The sequence below is a fragment of the Pantherophis guttatus genome, chromosome 5, assembly GCF_059756535.1.
Source record: "Pantherophis guttatus breed Tessera chromosome 5, ASM5975653v1, whole genome shotgun sequence".
Taxonomy (NCBI): domain Eukaryota; kingdom Metazoa; phylum Chordata; class Lepidosauria; order Squamata; family Colubridae; genus Pantherophis; species Pantherophis guttatus.
This window is the reverse complement of record NC_142067.1, coordinates 87402655-87418854: the sequence shown is the minus strand read 5'-3', so window position 1 is coordinate 87418854 and position 16200 is coordinate 87402655. Positions and strand designations below refer to the sequence as shown.

General features: G+C 34.4%; 1 pseudogene; it reads left to right on the top strand.

The window, feature by feature from the left end:
* Positions 1–11424: 11424 nt before the first annotated feature.
* Positions 11425–15907, top strand: LOC148113510 (uncharacterized; annotated as a pseudogene).
* Positions 15908–16200: the final 293 nt, after the last annotated feature.

The window sequence follows — 16200 nt, the reverse complement described above, 5'->3', positions numbered from 1 at the left end:
GACACATCTACATGGTTGATGAGAGAGAAATAAAGCTATAATAGAATACACATTAATTTTAAAGCTATATGCATAGTTGCTTAGAAATTAAAATTTATTTAGCTTTTGCTGTTTGCTTTGTCTTTACTCAACAATGAACATGAAGTAAAATCTTTTCTTATTCTTAGCTGGAAAGTGCCTGTAACCTTTTGCAGCCAACATAAGTGTTGAATTTATTTTCCATGAATTTATGTTGCAAGGTCTTTATTCTGTTTTATTATGATAACTGTTACCATCATCCAACTCACAAATACCAACTTGAACCAGAATATATATATCTTTGTAGCATTCCATCTAGGCATCCACATATCTAACATTAACTGAAGATAGTCACTTATTTGTCTTGTATTAAATTAGTAACCACTGCTCTGTCAGTGGAAAAAAATGAATGGAAAATGGCTTATGAAACAACATGACCAAAAAAAATCCTAATGGAAACTTATTGTTATTTCTCTCTCTCAAAAAAAAGAAAAAATCCAGCAATAAACAGAAAGAGCTGGATGCAATCCTACTTGAGTTGTTATACTCCTTAAGGCCTACATTCAACAGATTTGTTTGCTTGTTCAGTTTATGCTGTCTAGCAGCTCACTTGCCAAACAACTCTGGAAAGCTAAGAAGGGTTTTTTAAAAAATCAACTATAAAGGGAAATAATAAAACAATGAAATATAATGAAATATGCTCCACCAGGGTTCAGGGTTATAAAAGACATATATAGCATTATGGCCCATTGCCTGGGAAAAGAATTTAGGGAAAGGAATGCTGCTCAATAGGGCAAGCACTGCGACAGAAAAGGTATGATCCATAAAGTGACAGTGTTTAATTGATGGAACCTAGAAAATGCAACCTTGTTGTGTATTATAAAATAGGCAGGGATAACTGAAAACCAATGGTCTTCCAAAAATCTAGGTCCTCTATTCTAAATCGATGTTTCTTAGAGTGTGGTCCTAGGACTTAGCTGTCTTCCAGAGCCCTCTTAGGGGGTCTACAAAATCATATTTGCCATGTTGAAAAATAATATAATATTAAAATCCCATCAAATCATTGTAAGAAGTGGTAGCAACAATAAATGACTCAATTTAATTTTTTAATATGGAAAATATCAATAATTCATTCAAAAAAGCTGTTTTGGGATCTTCCAAAATTTTTAAAAATGGGAAGCCCCAAGAGAAATTAAGTTAAAGAAACACTGTTCTAAAACCATTCCTTAGTGAAGCTACTACTTCAACAAGAATGAATGTCTTTCCTGCTTGAGCAGGGGATTGGACTAGAAGACCTCCAAGGTCCCTTCCAACTCTATTGTACTGTTATTCTGCTTTTTAAAGACAGGCTAATGTGAGGTCATTTTTAACATCTTCTTGCATATTTATTTTGGGGGCCTCTTCCAATGTTCTTACTAATACATAAGTAAATCTTGACTACTGCAACGCTCTCTACCTAGGGCTGCCCTTGAAAACCACTCAAAGGCTTCAACTGATGCAGAATGCGGCCGCGCGGGTTGTGATGGGAGTGTCCCGACACTCCCATGTTACACCCCTCCTGCGTGACCTGCATTGGCTACCGGTTGCCCTTCGGGTGAGGTTTTAGGTGCTGGTTATCACCTATAAAGCCCTTCATGGCCTAGGCCCAGGATATTTGTCAGACCCCCTGCAGCCAACAACAATCTCCAATCGCCCGGTGCATTCCCATAGACAGGGACTCCTCAGGGTGCCGTTGGTCAGACAATGTCAGCTGGCCCACACCCAGGGGGAGAGCTTTCTCTGTGGGTGCACCCATCTTTAGAACCAACTTCCTTTGGAGCTCCGGATGGCCCCTGACCTTCGCTCATTCCGCCGTGATTTGAAGACCTGGCTGTTTCGCAGCCTGGACTGATGTGTGTGGGGGGGTTCTTAATAGATTTTAAATTGATTTTAAATTGTTTTAATTTGGACTTTTAATTTTATATTGTTTTAATGTGCAATTGTGCATTTTATTGTTGTGAGCCGCCCTGAGTCCATTGGAGATAGGGCAGCATATAAAATGCATTAAACTAAACTAAACTAAATTATTTTGCCTGGATTAAAAAAGCCTTATAATTATACATCTCTGATAGAAACCTGCATTCTATTTGTAGAGCAAAATAGTGTTGGAAAGATACCATTTTAAAGAAAATCTTACTTGTAAATACAGTTGAAATCATAGCTGGAGCATTGAAATTTTTAATTTTTTGTTCTTTACTGCAGTTTCTATAGTGAAATAATTTACAAAAACATATTAGTTTTGGCAATATTGATTGCAAGAGAACAGCATTAAATTAACATTTTTTGCCACATTAAGGCCCTGATCTTGATGAGGCTTAACAGTAATGATTTTCTGAAGACCATTCAGTAAGCTTAGCAATATAGACAACCCTTCTCAGCAGTCTTTATGGACAAAACCAATGAAGTTTTTGAATTAAGGCAATAATTTTATTGCCTATATTATTCTCAAAATATAGGCTATGCAACAAATTCTAACAGTTCAGCATTCATCTTTAAAAAAATTCTCAAATAAGGCAGATAACTCCAAAGCTCCAAGAAAATGCTAATTCCTAAAATAGAATGAAAGATGGTAGCATATTTTTAAATTAAATTAAAAGACAGTGTAAGCAGTCTAGGCATTTCAAAATGAAATTTTATTGTTTTTAATATTTTTTTTACTGTTCCTGCTGAATTTTGATTTAGCTGCCCAATGTGGCAAAACAGAGGACATTTGGAGCACTATCTGCAGAACTCTGTGGCTTCAGATCACAGATGCATAGTCAGAAACCCTCCAGATGTTTTCAACATTGCTCCAGAGGTTTAATTTTAAAATCTATTGACTCTTTTGCTTATTCAACATTTATTACTTTGGATAAATGTTTTAAATTTGCAGTGTGGCAGTATATGACAGGCTTAACAATTTTACAGCTGTTTCATACTACTGGAGAAATTGAAATCTTTCCCCAGTTAAAACTGAAGTTGTGGAGATAAAATTTTGCACCATGGAACTGAAATCCTATCCTAATACATACAGTTTGGAAATAAAACTGGAAGACAGAATTGCTCCATAATAGAGTAAACTATACCAAGATGTAAATACTCCCAAATGTATGGATATTAAATAGTGTTTTCAATCATCTCTTCAACTCATCACTGCCAAATATCTCCTAAGAAACGTGTTAGCGTTTGAATCTCTTGAGCATAACTAATTGGCACTTAGAAATTTCCTTAGAAAGAAAATTAGTATATAATGTATTCCACCCACACTATAACTTTAAAGGAAAGCAAAAAACAAAGTATGTTTTTCTCCCACTTGTTATTTCAATTTCATAGTTATTCAGTTCACATTTTACTGGATTTTTCAGAGTTTGGGATTAGAAAATAATCCCAAGAAAATAATCTGCAGAAAATGATAGAGGAGGAAACTAACTACACTGGCAGAACTACCAAATGGAGATTTGCCCCAAGATGTTTCACTAAAGCTTCAGTCCTATCTCATGTACATAGACCACAGAGTAAGATAATGACATTGGCGAATCTAGAAAAGGAATTCCTGGGACATTATTTTACCTGGAGTATAAAATTTTACTGAATAAACCACATTGGTACAGAAGAAGCAAAACCAGCTTTGCCTTTCCCAGGTAAAAGCATAGTTAAGTCCCCCTCTTCCCCATGGGCCACCCACAGTCCAAAACATCCACCAATCATTTTTATTCATTTTATTATGGGAAACAGCCCAGCTCGGATATCTATCTGGTGTGTCCTTGGGGTGCCAGCAATGTCCCAAGGTGCCAATGGATGCTTGAATACCATTCTCCCTCCCTTGCATTCCATCTACCCCCCCCCCCTGTTATTGTCAAGCTGCGAGTGAAGAAAAAATGTAGGTGAAAGTGACAATCAGTCTTGACATGCTGATCCCACAGAAGAAGGGTAGATCTGAAACAATAATAAACATATATACATATTATTACTTACAAACCAACTACTACTGCATTCCCTACTGGGACCATTGACAGTACCTAGTGTGAAATGTCTTAACCAACCTTGCTGCCCTGACATCTGGAACAGCCACCCACTCAGTATCCACCAACAAGTAGCCTTTCCACAGTACTAGATATTGTAACTTTCCCTTATAACTGGAATCAATATTTTTTTTTGATCTCATAGTGCTCCTATCCCTTAACTAGGATGGGAAGAGGAGGTGGTGCTCTGACTGGTCTCAACCCAGAGTCTCAAAAGGGGTTTAAAAGACTACAATGAAATACCAGATGAACCCACCTGAGGCTTTTTGGCAACTTCAGCTCCATCATTACTAGATTTATGATCCAGATGGTTTGGAAAGGCCCTATGTATTTGGGACCTAATTTTTTACAAGATTGCCTCAGGTTCAGATATTTTGTGGACAAATACAATACACCTTATCCCAGGGGTGAAATGCTACCAGTTTGGGCTGGTTCACGTGAACCGGTAGTAAAAAATGCTACCGGTTTGCCGAACTGGTAGTAAAAAAAAGGTAAAAAAAAAGTTCTGATGATCAGCTAAGCGATGTGTGATCATCGGAACCTTTTTTTCTTTTTTTTTTTACTTTTTAAGCATTTTTTTTACTACCGGTTCGGGTCAATAGATAGTAAAAAGCTGCTTTAAAAAAGATTTTTAAAAAGGTTCTGACGATCGTGTCTTATTTTCAGGGAAACACAGTATTCAGTTCATAAATTCTTATACACTGACACAATTACAAAGCACTGGTTGTTCTTATGTTATTTTCCATCTCTTTTCATTCTTCTTTCCTTCAGGATACTCTGTACTATCCTTATTTATCTTTACCTTTTTAATGAATGATAACTATACTACGAGTGGCTGTTATTTACTGATCTTTATAAATACTTGTGAATTATGCTTTGCCAACAGTAATATAGAACTTTACTTGCCCATTTCACAATTACATTTTGTAGCTGTTTATGAAGCCTGTCCAGCAGATACTCTTCTGTTTTCCATTACTAAAAAATTTAAAACTATCATTTTGTATTTTTATAAGAGATCAAAACTCATTTGACTTCTTTCACCAGTGAAATGAAACCCACTGCTCAAGCAGGGGACTCTACACTATTTCAGACAAATGACTGAAGCTTTTTCTAAAGCTTCCAGTACCCATAACTTCTGAACCCATAACTTTCACTGGTTTATTGTTCTCACTGTCAGGAAATTTCTCCTTATTTCTATGTTGCTTCCCTCCTTGGTTTGTGCTTTCTATTTCCAAACCTGAACACAGATCCTTTTGAAGAATCAATATTTTTATTTACTTATTTATCCAATTTAGGTTTAACCTTAGTCTCATTCTTTCACTCTTCTTCTGGTTTGCATATCAGCTAAATAATGTTTTTCCATCCATTGGAATGCTTTCCCAACTACTAGGTAGTTACTCATCTTGGATTGTTCCCAATCATTTTACATAGTGGACTGATGAATTCCCTATGACAACATTAGGGAATGAAAATATCTAGCTTATATACCATTGACACTAAAATCTTACTGCATACATTTATATAACTTGATTACTGTTCCAAATATATTTTATTAACAGTGAGATGTCACTGCTTAATCTGCTCCTCAAATGATTCCCATAATACTTTTGAAAGGCTGTGTATTTTCCCAAATATAATTTGTATACATCCTGTGGTTAATGACAACTTACATCTTGTCTACAAAAATTTTGCTTCAGTTCCAGGATTAGAACAATTATTTATAATTTCTTGAAATTAGCCAAGCATTTGTTCCTGTTTTTCGATCCATTTTTCTACTATGATGGGTGTTTTATTGTTTTATGTATTAGCTACATAATGAAATGAAATAGTAAAAAAAATCACTATTTTAACTAGAGCATCAATTAAATAGTTGTAATATTTTAAAACATACATTTCATGCATATGAATGTATTATAAACACATGACACTACAGAACAACAGTTTGCACAATGTAATGATTATGTATATAATTAGATTGGGGGAAATGTCATGGTTGTTATTATTAAATATTATAATTGAAAAAAGACTGGTGTTAACATTCTATAATGAAGTGTTAGGCTAAACATTTAATACATTTTGTAATACATCCCCATGCATAGCATGGGAGGATCTCATTGAACCCAATTCTTAAACAGCCACATTAAAAAAAAAGAGAGAGAAAACTATTAGCCATCCTAATAATAGATTGCTGGACACTTGAGAAATTAAACCATTCTGAAGCATTTTAGTTTCATAAAAACAAGAAATACTTCCAAAAAAAGTCTGACTATAATGAGATAGGGTGGCATATTTAAATAATGTTTAACTAAAAATGGGTCATCTTTTCATCAAGATATTTCATTTATAGCTGATCAACATACTAGGCAAGGTATTACTTTATTTGTCAAATGTGGTTTAGTTGATATCCTTACAGTGATAATGAGAATGATCCATAAATACAACTTCTATTATATGAAAGGAAATGAAAGACATACTGGAAAATAATTTTAATTCACTTTAAGTTAGCCCTATAACATAACTAGCACAATGCTATCAACATTAACATTTCCCTTCATTTTTCTATAAATGAAGGGAAAAACATCAGATTTATTTAATAAATTCAACAATACATTAAAAACTCTTAAATAAAAAAACATAACAATTATTATTTTATTTATTTACATCTTATTTTAGTTCTTCGGATATTCCTAACTAAAATTCTTTTGATTTATGTAACTATAATGCATGATTCTTATCATAATACTGTAAATTCACTGATTTCATGGGTGAGATAAATGTACACTGATGTATTCTATATATTGACATATCTTTTACATTCCCTTTGAAATATAAACTATAAAACATTCATCTAAAATGCAGCTCTACACTTTTAAGTATTTTCTCCAGGTTTTTCCTGTTTCTAGTTCATGCTAAGTGAAAACTGCCACTAGAGGCTACCCCAACCTTAACCCTCTTAAAGAAACTTAAAACTACTTTTGGAATAGAAGCTGTTGGTCATAGAGAAGATTGTTAAAAGACACATGTTGTGTTAGATTTTCAGAGACAAAACAAATTTACAAGATTACATTGTAATTGTAAGAACTCTACAGTTATCTACAAAATTCCCCTTTCAGATTTTCTGAGGTTTTCTACGTATTAGGCAGTGAACATTATCAGAAATGTACGCCAATCCCACTGATATATAAAGAGACTCTAAATGAATAAATAGCATCAATATTTGGATTTTGTTTCATTTAGTTTATCAACAAAATAGTCTAACATCACGAAGTGTATCAGTAATCATTCATGAACTCTCTTCAATAAATTCAATTAAAGGGAAAACTTGGGCAGGTGATACCAGTTTGCGTCCTTAAACTATCTGAGCCAATTCAGCTTTCCTATATAAATCCCATAAATCTTATCATAGTTTAGTTCTCAGATTCCTCATATACATGCATCTCCATTTTTAAAAAGTCATTGGTTCCTTTCAGAAAGTTCAGAACTAAAGAATGACTGTTCCATTCTTGCTACTACTCCTATATTCATATTGAGTGTACTGAAGTGCTTCCAGGTTGAAAGGTTCATTGATGCCCAAGGAATGCCCTGTTGGAGGCTCCTTTCATGTTCCCATTAAGTTTCCCACTGAAGTAGTATCCATCTATCTATTTGTGGTCACCCGCTTTCAAACTGCTGGGTTGGCAGGAACTGAAATGTGTGATGGGAACTCAACCTGTCCTGCAGCAGCAACCAAGTCTCGAATGCAAGCCTGCTGATCATCAGCCCAGTGTCCTAATCACTTAAGCCACCACGCTTCACACCATTCTTGCTTTGATTAACATGGCATTAGAACAATGATGCTACAATAAGGGGAAAAAGAAAGGCTACTCAAAGGTAATATTATGGAAAGGGGCTGTGAAGATATCCATTTGTGCAAACCATTGAGGAAACAAAAGAGTAGTATGGGAATACTGAAGAAGGAACAAACCTCTTTGTTAGGTATGGTAGACCAGTTGACACAGTTGCCAGCCAGCAAAATTTGCCTTCCTGCTGATATGGGAAGGGTAAAAAAGGAAAAGAATGACCATTCAGGTCCTACAGTTGCCATCCCAGGCAGTAAAGGAGGTCAAGCCCCCATCCATCAATGTGACACTTCTGCTACCCATCCTTTCCAGCCCTTCTTGGAAGTCCCCACACAGTAATATAATTTATTTTCATAATTTATTTTTTAGCTTTTGCTTAACATTTGAAGACATTATTCTAAATTATTTAATTCTTTGATTTAATTTCTCCCAATTGGCCGGGGGTCCTGATGGGGCATTATATAGTGGGCAATGGTTACTAAAGAAGATACTATCTCTACCCTGTTGTATATTGCTTCCATCCTAAGCCATGTTTGTTCATTTTAATGTTGTAATTTATTATTTTAATGTTTTATATTGTCATTTTTATCTTGTTTGTAAACCACCTAAAATCCTCTGATGGTGAGATGGGAAATTTATTTATTTTATTAATTAAATTTATTTCAATGGGGTTTTTTTCTGTTATTTTTATCTATGGTTTCACATGCTTTTTAGTGATTCCTTTTAGCGATTCAAGGGGTCCTATAATTCTTTTCTTTTTCCTTGACCTATGAAAATACTGTTTTTTTCTATATGCAGGGTTTTTTTAACTTAGAGAATTAACTTATATCTTCATCAAACAACAGAGAAATACTTATTAAACTAAGAGTTTAAACTTGCTTGCTTTTATAAGAAACATACATTTTCACATGAGAAATATCTTTTAGCTTGAATTTATTGTGCAAATTTATATCAGTGGGAATTTAAAACTTGTTAGTAGCTATTAAGTCTAATTAATAAGCCATTGAAATCTGTAATGGAACAAGAAATAAGTGTTTCAGGAAGACACTTTTTAATACTGATGTTGAATATTTAATCAATATATTGCATTTATTAATTATGATCACTCTACTAAGATGTTTTCATTGATATTTCTAATATTTTTAATTGTATCCTGTGGATATGTATGCCTAGATATTTTATTCATGATTCAAGGTAAACAAAATTATAATATTAACCCAAGTTTGTATACAACAAGTTACTAGAATAATGCATGTGGATATGCCCCAAGAAATCTAGCAGTTCTGCAGTGTCAACACTTAATACCTGTTCTCACAAAGAGTGTTAACAACATTTGTCATGGGTGCTTTCTCATCTGGTTATGATGCAGAAAGTAATAAAGTAGAAAATTTAATCCAATAAATATTAACACCACTCTTATAGTGTATATAAGTGCAATTCTGACAGGTAGTTCACTTTTCAAATGCCTATTTACTATTATTTTTACATCTCCTTTTAAATAGTTGCATATATAATAGTTGATGCATTGTCCAATTATAGAAGGAAGCCAGTGAAAAACATCCAGTCCTCTGAGGCTTCTCAACAAATTCATCATTAAGCAGGAATCCAAACATGTTGAGTGTGGGATAATAATAAAATCTGTTTGAAATTTTTAGACAGTTCATATGGCAAGGAAGTGTTGAAACTAAAAAATGTTTGGACTCTATTTTTGACTGCCAAGCTTGACTTAAAGGGAGGCTTGGACTTTGGAATTATTTTTCCAACAGAGAGAACACTGGCTTTAATTCTTCTTGGTTTACTTTGCGTGTAAGACAACAGCTATATAAAGTAAAACTAAAATTTCTGCTATAGTGATTTTAATACAGGAAAGTGTTGCCAGATTCATCAACAATGACATTGAAAAGCTGTTTTCTTTCTTTCTTAAAAAAGATTACCGAAACCTGAAAATTACCAGTTTTCAAATTGTATTACTTAAACCTCAAATATGTGGCTACATTCCCTACCCTCCTCCCAATTATGATAAGAAGGTTTATTGCTTGTTTAGTTTTTACTTTTACATGTAGCTTTAGAAGAACACATTGACTTACACATAGTTTGTTATCCATATGTAATACAGTTGATTTAACAGACTTGCTGTGCTTTTGCAACTGTTGTGTAGAGGTAATTCTTTTTGTACTAAAATGGATACTGCTCAAAAAAGGAGTAGCAGACTTTCCACTATAAGTTGCATCTTTTCCCATAATATGTTGAGCACATATCGTTAGCTTTTATAACCATTGTCAATAAGTTTAAAATGATATTTAATGTGCTGTTAACTTCCAGGTCTGATTATAGTGATGCATTCTTCATCATTCTGATTTATGCCTTCTCCAGAAACTTTCATTGGTTCAGACTAGTTTTCAGAACTCAGAAAGACCATCTTACCTGGCTATTTTGAAGCTTGTTTGAGGGGCCTTGAGCAGTGGTGGGATTCAAGTAATTTAACAACCGGTTCTCTGCCCTAATGATTTCTTCCAACAACCAGTTTGCCAAACTGCTCAGAAACTTAACAACCGGTTCTCCCAAAGTGGTGCAAACTGGCTGAATCCCACCACTGGCCTTGAGGCTAAAGCTGCCATGAGTAAAACAAAATAGCTATAGCCAAGAGTATACAGATTATGTTTGAAAATAGCATATTTCTGTAAGGCTTATTAATTTATGTGCTGTCTTGCATATTGAACCATAACTGACTCCTTTTCTGAATCAGTGACCATTCTTCAACCCATCTCTCTGACCATAGTTAACCATTTTTGTAATTGAACTGTTATTCTGAATTCCCATACAGGATAGGATACATATGAATATGTAAATGTATGTACTAAAGGGAAAACCAGTGCTTAAATACAATGTTTAGCTCATCAATATTTACAAAAATTAGAAGAAACTGGGGAAATCCATGATAAGCAATGGTGCAGAGAACAGAATTCATATTTCTCCAGTTATAATATTCAGTTCTTCAACCATAAGATTAAGACAGAAGTTGACAATCATAGATGTTCTTCCTCCCTCACTGCAATGTAGAATGAAAGGAAAACTAAACAAAAGTTGTCTGGGAGATGTCCATATATGTGTCCATATATGCAAAGCCATTTATGTTTCTCTATTCTCACTCTACAAGGAACTGATATCTGCAGCCAATTATATGTGTATGTTTCAATTTTACAAAGGAAAGATAAAATTGAGAAAGGAAAAAAAAACATTTCGGACACAAGGGAAAAAAACAGAACGAAAGAACAAAATTAAAATCGTGCCTTTCCTATCTATTTCTGTTACCTTTGTTAACAGTAGTACTGAAGATACAAAAAGTTTTGCATATTTATGGAGCGTATTTCTGTTCTCTAAATTCTATTCCACCTGCTGTTTCTTGGATTGGAAGTAATCTATTGCAGAGAAAATTGAGGTGATTTTGGTCAGCATCCTCCAGTTCATTCATGCATTTTGGATGTACTTAGCAGAACATACTTTGTGTGATTAAAATCAAGAGACAGATGCATCTTAATAAAGTTACCAAGGAAATTAGACAATTAGACAATGAGAGACCTTCATCTGATCTTGCAGGTGAAAAAAAGGAAAAGGAAGAAATCTAGGAAAAATCTGAAGGAAACATTCTAAAAACATCAGAGTCAACCTTTAACTACAGAAAAGATGAACAAAAACCAAACGAATATTCTTTGTTTAATATAATTATACCTCTAGTGGTTCATAGAATAAAAGATGCAATGAATTAATGCAGGAATTCCATCTTCAATATTCATAACTTCAAGTTTTCTATTTTCAGACAATGAGAGAAGACAATTAAGAGGTGATGATGCTATGGTTCTTAGCATGTGCCAATTTGCTGTTGGTGTGTGTATGGTTTTCATGAAATTATCCTTTTCTTTTTTTTTCTTCTTTTATCAAACTTTAAAGATCCCTTCAGTCTGCATCCATAAGTTACTATTCTTTTTAATCTACATATGCCCAGGTTTAGAAGGTATAATGGGATACTCTTGAATCAAGCTTGAGTCTTGGTGGCTTTATGGACACAACCTCATCATTTCCTTAACAACAGTATAGAAGTGGTTTGTTATTGCCATCTTCACAGGATGTTTTCAACTTCTTGCTTCGCTGAAAAAAATCTGTACTTCCTAGCAGCCACCCATCTTAATCAGATTCTGCTAGGTTTACAAGCCAAAACGGGCCAGATACACTACCTCTTGAGACCTTCAAAGATACAATGGGATAGACATCAACGCACCAATTACAATACTTTAAAAAAAAAACTGGAGAAAAAGTTATTCCATAGTTAAATGCAGTCATGTCACAAATTTATGTAGTGTGATTTCAAGTCCATATTTTTAACCAAACAGTGCAACTTTAAATGATTATCACTTTGCTCATTTGTGTATTTGAGGGAAATTTTGCAAAGGTGTGGGTGGCAGTCCAAGGCACAGATCACAGAAAGGATAAACCAATCACATGAAGTGATGATATCAATCTAAAGCATCATTTTCTCAAGTTTATGTAACCTACAAGGTATTTTGAAAAAAATTTCTGCAAAGCCACGTGTCAGGTGCCACTCATAAACACCTACTGTTAGTGTTCTGAAAAATTAGAAGTGTCTATAGCAAATGGCAACAAATGGCTGCGTAAGTATTTCCTTTCCTGCAATATATTTTTCAGTTTCTCAGAAATGCAAAGGAAGATCAAAGAAAAATATGGCTTCTACCTATTACTGTTCATCCAAAAAATACAGGCAAAATTACTCAATTTTCCAATTTTGACACATATATGTCCCATAGTGCCAAGCTTTTCTTTTTTTTCAAGATTAGAGAAACGTCAACTCATTAATCTTGATGTTTGTATTGAGCATTCAAATCACAGCTTTTTCCCAAGTAAAAAACCCTAAACAGCATGTTTGACAGATTTTCATGCCAACTGACCCATCTTCTCTTCCAGTACAATGCTGCATCCATTCCTGCTTTAATTCCTACCACATACCACCAGATGAGATAAACAGCTTTACTCTGTTGTACAGCAGAGTTACAGTACCTCTAACTTTGATAGCATTTTTAACATATTAAAAATGAGTACAGTGAGCGTAAATTATTTCATTAATTTAAGAAAAGCCTTTTCTTTTAAAAGTTTTCTCTGATAAAGCACATTTCTGTGATATTTACCACAGTAAATATTAACAGTAAACAATAAATTCAATTAACCAGCTAAATCCCATGCATCCTTCCCAAATCTTATATTCTTCATATACAGTTGGGAATGATGGGAGTAATAATCAATACATTTGGAGGATTTGGAAGACTGTTAATGTATTCAAGGCATAGTGGGCATGTCTAATAATTATTGCATTAGGATAAAATAAGAGACAAAACAAAAGCAAGAATGTTGTTTGATGAAGAAAGAGTAGGGTAAATATGCAATTTGAAAAATGTCAATAGAATGCTCATTGACTGAGTTCAGATAGCATTGAACTATGGTTTGTTTTAATAGTGATTCGTTGAATGCATTTTCCTTAAAGAGAAAACAATAAGTTATTGTTTCAGAATTTATAACTCATGAATGATGGAGACAAAATTGAAAAAGCTACATTATGGCTTGATTTATAAACATCTGATAAAACATACTCTAGTTTAGTATAATATGAATTTAAATTATTTCAGATTAATGTAAGAAATTGGTATGAATTGTGCTTGTATATAATTCCATAAATCATACAATAATAAAGAACAGTTATTTATAGGATTGAGGTAGGTGTCATTGGTTCTGAGTGAGTTAAGAAATTAGTTTGATGAAAAACTGGTAGAAACACACTGTCAGAAACAAACCACTTCCTTTTTAAAAATTTTTACAGAAATTAACTTTTCAGCCACTTCAGTTTATCTTCAAGGCAATCTATTGCTCTTAGGTTTTCCTTATTCTTGTACTCTGTGATTTCTGTTTCAAGTGTTAGCTGTTATTCTTAAAGCTATCTCAAAATCTTTACCCTTATTCAGCTTATTTTTAATGAGTAAAAATGTAGTCAAACAACATTTCCAAAATTAGCATTGAAAAAGAAAGGAAGCCAAACCAACTCCAAGAATTCAAATGAGAAAATTATGCAATATGTAAGCAAAGATCCAAAGTGTTCATAAAAATCAACCTAAAAAAGTTCAGGAATCCTACTATTCAAGTCTTAAATAAGACTGAACAACAAAAGCACATCTTTGTTTTTGCAGTCTGGTGGAATGAGTGAGTAAACATTTACATGCTTATACAGATGATAATAATTCACAAGACTGAAGTGGTTTCTGGTCTTGTAAAACTTTCGCATCAAATCTCTACAATTGTATATTCAACATTATTTAATTTATTTTCAGCAAGTAAATTTTCTACTTCAGTTAACATTCTCTTTAAATAAGCTAGAGATTCCACCATGGCCACTTTGAGGCAAGATCACTTAAGAGGAATGATTGGTTACTATATCTGAGCTGCAAAAGTCCAATTAATTTGGATTAATTAGATAAGAAGTTACTTATTTTTCAATTGTGTATATGAATGTAATAATTCAACAGATTTGCAGTGGTTAATATGTTATATGAAACATAATAAAGCATTAGCAGTCATCACACACCAACCATCTCTCCCATCGAAATCACTGAAGTATCCAGAGATGGCCCAGAATATAAGAACAGCAATGGCTCATTGGCCTCACGATTCTGTAAAGTCATCTGCAAAAATGAGACCATCAAATGAAAGTTCATTTACACTATAAATTCAATGCCAGATGCAACCACAACCACAACAAACTTCAATCATGGCCTGACCTATCTTTACTACAATGGATCCGCTCCCATGAACTCCGTGCAGAACTCAAAAGACGCCAAGACCTAGGTAACACAAATCTACACATCGACTATTGTGCTGACTGCATAAAAAGTAAGACAATCAATCCCCCAACATCCAACCCTCCATCACCCAAAACATCCAACCATCCATCTTCCAAGACATCCACCCAACCAACATCCAAAACTAGGGACACACACTCCTTACTTCCTCAATACCAACCACTACTGACCTCAAATGCAAATTAATAAATGCAAGAAGCATCTTAAACAAAATGCCTGAATACTGCTACATTTGACATCTTATTTGTCTGTGAAACATGGCTAAACGCATCCCTCCCTGACTCCATTATCACAGTAAGAGACTATCATGTTTATTGGTCTGATTGTGAAACTCGCAGAGAGGGTGGAGTAGCTATCTTCTACAAAAAGTCACTAAACCTAAAAAATATTCAAGTTGCACATGAACTCGCTCTTCCGGAAGCTATCATCTGTGAACTGTCCTTAAACACCACACTTCGCTTCTTACTATGTTACAGAGCCCCTATGATATCGCACATGCGAACAAGTTAACTTCACTACTAACATGGGCAGCCTCCTGCCCATACCGTCTCATCTTTCTTGGTGACCTCAACCTACCTCTTATTAATTGGACAAAAAACAAATGTACAACTGAACCCATCCGTACAACCCTATACAATGTTGTTACAAATCTAGGTCTAGATCAACTAGTAACTAACAACACTAGACTCAACAACTGCCTCAACCTCATCTTCTGCAACAGCTTAAACTCAATTTATGGACTACAAATAAAAGAACCCTTTTCCTACAGTGACCACAACATGATTGACATTTGTTTCAATATACGCCCTTACAAAAATCACCCAAATAAAGGGATACTCAACTACAACTTCAAAAAAGCCAACTATGATCACATAGACACCGACCTCTCATCTCTTGATTGGCAAATTCTATTCTCTGGCTGTAACACTGCCGAAGACCATTATAACATTTTCTTGCTCGAAATCAATAGAGTTATTAAACTATATGTATTACTAATCACCACCAAAACCAGGAAAAACAAATTACCCATATCAATAAGAAATCCAATCCAAAAAAAAATCTCTCTGGCAAAAAACCGAAACTGGCTATGTAGCTAACTTTAAAACTTTAACAGGGGGGACGCATTGCCCCCTGCACCCCATTTTGGGCCTAGTAGGCCTCCCTGCCTACTAATGAACATCTGAGTGGGCGTGGCCATGGTATGTATGGCTAGGGGTGTGATAGGCAGCACTCGGCCTTGTTGTGACCCAGGCCCACGTGGTTGATATTAAATGCAAAACAGTTCCAAAAAACAAACAGATTTTATTAAAACAGCTGAGAATTAACTCATTCTCAGCGTATTCTAAATGAAATGAAAGCAAAGTCCTTAAAACACCAGTCTTTAGT